We start from the raw sequence: 6,000 nt of genomic DNA, 5'->3' as shown, positions 1-6,000 counted from the left end.
TATTTTTAGCAAAATATGTTACCCTCTTAGTGACATTGTCGACTTGGATTTCTTAAAATTAACAGAGAACAGAGTTAAATGGAACCAGTGGCGTACATAAGGGGCGAGCAGGCCACCCCGCCCCACCCACTAATGAACATGAAGAAAAATCAGTACAGTAATTACAGAGAAAAGAACAGTAATCTGAATTTTTGACGGCCTGACGATAAAGTAAAAAGGGCCTTCAGCGCAAATTACCCTCTGAATATCTGAATATGAGCAGCAAAACTGATATTAAGTATCATGGGGTGTTTACTTATAATCACTTAACCTTACATTGACCTTGCCCCCCCCCCCCCCAAAAATATCTTCTATACACCACTGAATGGAACAAGAAAAAAAATCCAAGTCCCCTTCCCATTTCTCGATGAATAAGAGTAACCCTCACCGAAAAGTTAATATTAAATAATGGAACAGTTTTCAGTGATTGGATGACACTTATCTATGAGTGATAGATACTTTTTATGAGAGATTGGCATTCGTTCCAATTGAAATACTCTGCTAACACATAGCTATGAACTTCAAAATCACTTCCCTATGGTTCAAAACCCAGATAAAACGCTAGGTCTCTCTCATCTCTCATCATCATCATTATCCCTTCCATCACCTTCTCACAAAAGTCGGGGCTCATGTGGGCCAAAAATGAATGAATAAATAGATAAATTTGTTCCGATTTTATCGTAGAAGTTTGTCCGATTTTATCGTATAAGCAGTAGACTTACTAAACCAGTTCACGAAAGCTAAATTCAGCGACTTCTGTCATTGAATTTATGGCTTGATTTGAAATGCGAGTGTGTAGCTGGTAGTCATCACATGTGTGGGAACACGAAAAAGTGAAATCCTACAATTAGCGTAGGTGTCAAAATGTAAAATTGGAGAAAGCACTTCAAAATTCATTGGTAGGTAGCTTTACAGAAACTCCCTGCTAATTATAATTATCGTACATCTAATAAAAGATCCTACTAAGGCTGAACCCTTAATAATTGTTTAAAAAGGAGATAGATATAAATTTGGATAAGGATTTGGATTTGGATTTTGAAAAAGGATAGATATGAATATGGATGATCCAGTAGGTACTGTACTCTTCTTCTTGTTTGTCATACCCTTTTGCCGTTAAGTGTCGGGATCCCTCAACCATTCTCTAAACTTTATACGATCCTGTGCCATTCTTTTCACTTCATTCATTGTCTTTCCTCTCCCAGCAGCTATACTCTCTACATACTGATTCCATTGCAGTGGTGGTCGTCCCCTGCCTCGTCTTCCTTCCGGTCTTGCCTCCATAACCAGCCTTGCCTTTCGTTCATCACTCATCCGAGCTACATGGCCATACCATCCTAGGGTTTTTCGCTGAACAGTGGTAATCAGTTCCTCCTGTTTTAATGTTTCTCTGATCACACTATTTCTCACTCTGTCTCTTTTGGTTTTTCCAACCACCCTCCTTAGGTATCTCATTTCTGAGGAGGTAATTCTACTCTTGTGCTTTTCTATCATTGTGAGGCATTCTGTTCCATAGAGTAGAACTGGCTTAAATATCGACTCGTATATCCTTATTTTAGTTCCCTGGCTTATTTCTCGTTTACCCAGGATGGTTCTGCTAAGCTGGTAATACATTTGGTTGGCTTTCCATACTCTGTTGTTTATCTCTTCATCAACTTTTCCATCTGCAGAGATTAATGTTCCAAGATATTCATAGTTGTTCACCCTTTCCAATATTTCACCATCCCATGTTATATCCAGCTCCACATTCTCTTGATTCTTTGATACTATCATCACTTTACTCTTCTCAATGTTGACAACCATTCCCTTATCTCTTATCGCACTACACCATTCTGTTACAGCATTTTGTAGATCTCTTTGAGGTACTGTACTCATTCATAAATATTTCCATGATCTCATGCAGAACGAAATCATTATTTTATATATACATTTAACCAGAGTACCATAATCCATAGAGGAGAACTTTGATTTTTTTTACTTTATCTCTCTAATACGTTACTACATTCTACAATACTCTATTAGGAAATATCATAAGTATTAATCTTTATTAAGTCAGTCCTCAATCATTCATTCAATTTAGAATTCTTCATTTTTAATTGCTTTGTAATGCCTAAGCCCATACACATAAAGCTACAGAAAACTCAATTGCAAATGTAAAATCATCAATGCAAAGAATACTGCTCGCAAAAAAAACTTGAACTAATTCTTCAATGATATTTTCATACTACCAATAACAACGGATTGCATCCATAAACAATTAACAAAAATTGAAAATTCCATCATTTTTCCTAAACCTTCGATATTTTCGACCTGTATAATTTCTATACTTCTACACATTGTTCTTTATTAAGATTCTGTAGTTGATTTAACCCATTAACAACTCTACAGGTACATTCTTTTCTATTTTACTGCTTTTTTCGTCTCTTTCATTTGTTCCTAATTTCTCCTCTTCTCTCGCTCTTACGAACACTCTCCTTCTGACTTCAACTGATCTTGTTCTTTTTCCTCCAACCTCTCCCTGCTTCTCTCAACCTCCATCTCCGTTCTTATTTTCCCCTCCCATTTTCATCTCCTTGCATCTTCAACTTGGTTCATTGCGTAAGCAGAATCCAAAGTATTAATATTAGTTGTGTTAATATGAAGAGAATAAATACTATTGAACATTCTTAAATATACATTCTTATTCTATGATGTATATAGAATAAAATAGGATGACTTTTTATTTGGTAGTAAATCAAATAAAATATAATTTTACTGATTCACTCATTTAAGCCATATAGAGTAATGTCTACTCTATCACTCAACTACGAATATATTAGAAAATAAAAATAATAAGACTACATCGAGAGTAAATAATATAGAGTATTAATAATATGTAGAGGAAGAGAAGTAATTAAGAGAAGGTAAGTAAGTAAGGAAGAGAAGGAAATAAGAAGTCATTTATTGTCTTCAGAAGGCCACAACCAAAAATATGAACCAAGAACTACGAATTTATTTTAAGGTTCCTTCTTACGACCCACACTCTTCGGAGTCAGGTTCATTCAATGTGGGCCAACGCCCATTCATCTATCAACCATCAATCAAAAAACACAATCATTGATGACGGAAGCCAAGTCTAAGAATCAGCTGCTTAATTCTTGTCTTTCCTTTCTTACCCTGGAGACACCCTGGCCCAAAATTAGGTTGCAGTGTGTATTTATGAGCCAGGTGTGACAAATTTAATGCTGATGTAGGCCTTTGAATGAATAAGTAGGCCCATGTGATGTCTATAACGTGTTTTTTCCCTGTCTACATCTATCTTACTTCTCTCTGGTAGAGTGTGAATACGTCTCTGGTCTGTTGAACCCAGGTTGAGACTGAACCCAGTGAAAATTAAATGTATGATTGTTGGTCATCCCAGATTGACAAAAAACTTGAATCTAGTCAACTCTCCAGCAGTAGTCGTCATTGGTAATGTTACAGCCTATTCTCAGGCCTGGTTGCACAAAAGATTGTTAAATTTTAATAATGATTGAATCCACGAGAACCAATCAGAGAAGGCTATTTTGAAAAGAAGCCTCCTCTGATTGGCTCTCGTGGCTTAATAACGGTAAAAAGTCAACAGGCTTTTGTGAAACCGGAATTAGTGTCTTAAAATTCCGAGGGTCTCTGCTGGTCTTTGAGTTGGCATAAGCAAACCACGCATGTGTGCGATAAAGTGGATAAAGTTTTCAGTGGAATGCATCAGCTTTATTGCTTTGAAGGATTAGACCCGGTTGCACAAAAGCCGGTTAAATTTAATCAATTTCACGAGAACTAATTAGAAAAGGCCTGTTTGATAAGACGTCTTCTCTGATTGGTTCTCGTGGAATTAATCACGATTAAAATTCAACCGGCTTTTGTGCAACCGGTACTTAGAAACTATTTGCCTGAATCTGTTAGAATGCGAAAAGCAGTTCTTTATGCTTTATTCAGTAATCAATGATAAGAAAATTTTGTATTCAATACCGGTATTAGAAAGATTTGCCCAGTAAAGTAGCACCAACTAAAACCACAGTTCTTACGAGCTCCTTATCTTCCGCTTCTCTTCCTGACTATCTGATAGCGAATCTATCCTACTACTGTCAATCTGTATACCTGTAGTTGAAACATAGGTAGTCAAAATCCATCCACCTAACTATATATCTGTGGGTGATGCCCATATATGGAGCGGGCGGACGATCAACGTCGTGGGGCGACCTTGACATGATGTGGGGGTATCAGTGACCCCCCCCAAACTGGTAGGGCCCCCCTTAATCGAAAAGCAGCAGCATCTCCCACTCACAGATGGGAGTTGTGATTGGTGAGTCATGCAAGTGTCACTGATGTGTTGTCGCGTGGGATATCCCGATTGCAAAATGCAAGAAGCTACTTTTCTTATGAGAAATACGGTTGCTAGACGTGGTATTAGGAAATACAAGGAAATATACGGTATTACTGAAGAGAATATTATTATAGAGATTTGGGTAAATACAAGAGTGCAATACTATACTAGATACAATACAATACTAGAGTGCAAATACTTGGAAATAAACGCGTTTATTATGTAACACTGTGTATTCTGTATAGGAAATGTAATCTCAATTTTTCATTACTCAGTTCTACTCATTTGTTTAGAGGAATTCGTAGATTTTATACATCGAATACTATGTCAGATTAAACGAAATATTAGAGGGAACACACTATATTTATCGTTTATTGTCATTTATTGCCAATTTAGAATATTCAAGACATATTACATAATATTCTTAATATTCATTAGAAATATAAATAAATGAATATATTCATACATATACTTGAATAAAATATAAAATCTAGGCATCACCAGCAAAAAAAAACTCTTTGCCCGCTGGTGAGAGTTGCAAAACAGTAAAAGAAAACATAAGATTTCGAAATAATGCAGAAAATTTAGGTTCAAATTCAACTAATAATTACAGTAGAAACTTTAGAACAATAGAATCATAAAAAACTGTATAAACTAGAATAAAACAAAAACTATATGAGAGAGCTTATAGCTGGGAATGAATTTCAGGAGTGCCCACAGGGAGGGAGCTGCTTGGACGCAGACTAAAATTTTGTGGGGAAGGGAGGCTCAAAATTGAATTGGGGGGGGGGTACCAAAAAAGCAAAAGCAGTGTGACTGGTGACATATGGGGAGGAGTGCACCCCTGCCAGCACTGGAAATTCTGATTTTACTCCGGAATAATTTAACTGTTTATTCATTTGCTCATTTGTTCAGTCTGAGATGTGAAAATACATGACTAAATAAAATGCATTAGAAACTATTGATAGTTTCAATGCAGTAATAGTTTCCCTCCTATCATATTAATCTTGATAGTCAAAACCTGATATATGACCTAAAACCTGTCATGAATGATGTTTTCGCTACAAAGTAAACCAGAATTTTGTTTTTGTCATAGGCCTATGTCATTAGTGTACCCCTATATCCTAGACCTAGAATATCACCACAGAGAAAAAAGAATACAATGTATTGCCTTGGAAGAATGCAACTTCTCTCTGAAATGTATTCTATATTTATGATTTTCCCTGATATTACCCAAAGGTTAAGTGATAAAAATAGTGACTGACGCCCTTTTTTTGGAGGGTGCTATTTATTGCGGAAGGGGGTTGGGACTAAAATTAGGGAGTTTTAAGCTTTGCTCGATCTCGCCTTACAATATTCATCCTTTTAAACTTCCAAGGCTCTTTCTATTTTAAGAGGTGATCAGCACCCTGCAAGACTATCTATGGTTAAAATGACCTTCTTGTGGAAATCCTATCATAGATCCGTTTTTGTTCTGTAGGAACTTTATGGCAATAACTGGTTGATAATGTTTTAATTAGGCCTACCTGTTAATGAGATTTCTATATTCATACCTACATTTACAAACACACTTTAGTAACTGTACTATGCAAATGAATATCTGTTTCATTATCTCTGTCAAT

This window comes from Nilaparvata lugens, chromosome 12 (assembly GCF_014356525.2).
Source record: "Nilaparvata lugens isolate BPH chromosome 12, ASM1435652v1, whole genome shotgun sequence".
NCBI classification, from domain to species: Eukaryota; Metazoa; Arthropoda; class Insecta; order Hemiptera; family Delphacidae; genus Nilaparvata; species Nilaparvata lugens.
Note: the sequence above shows the minus strand (reverse complement) of the source record.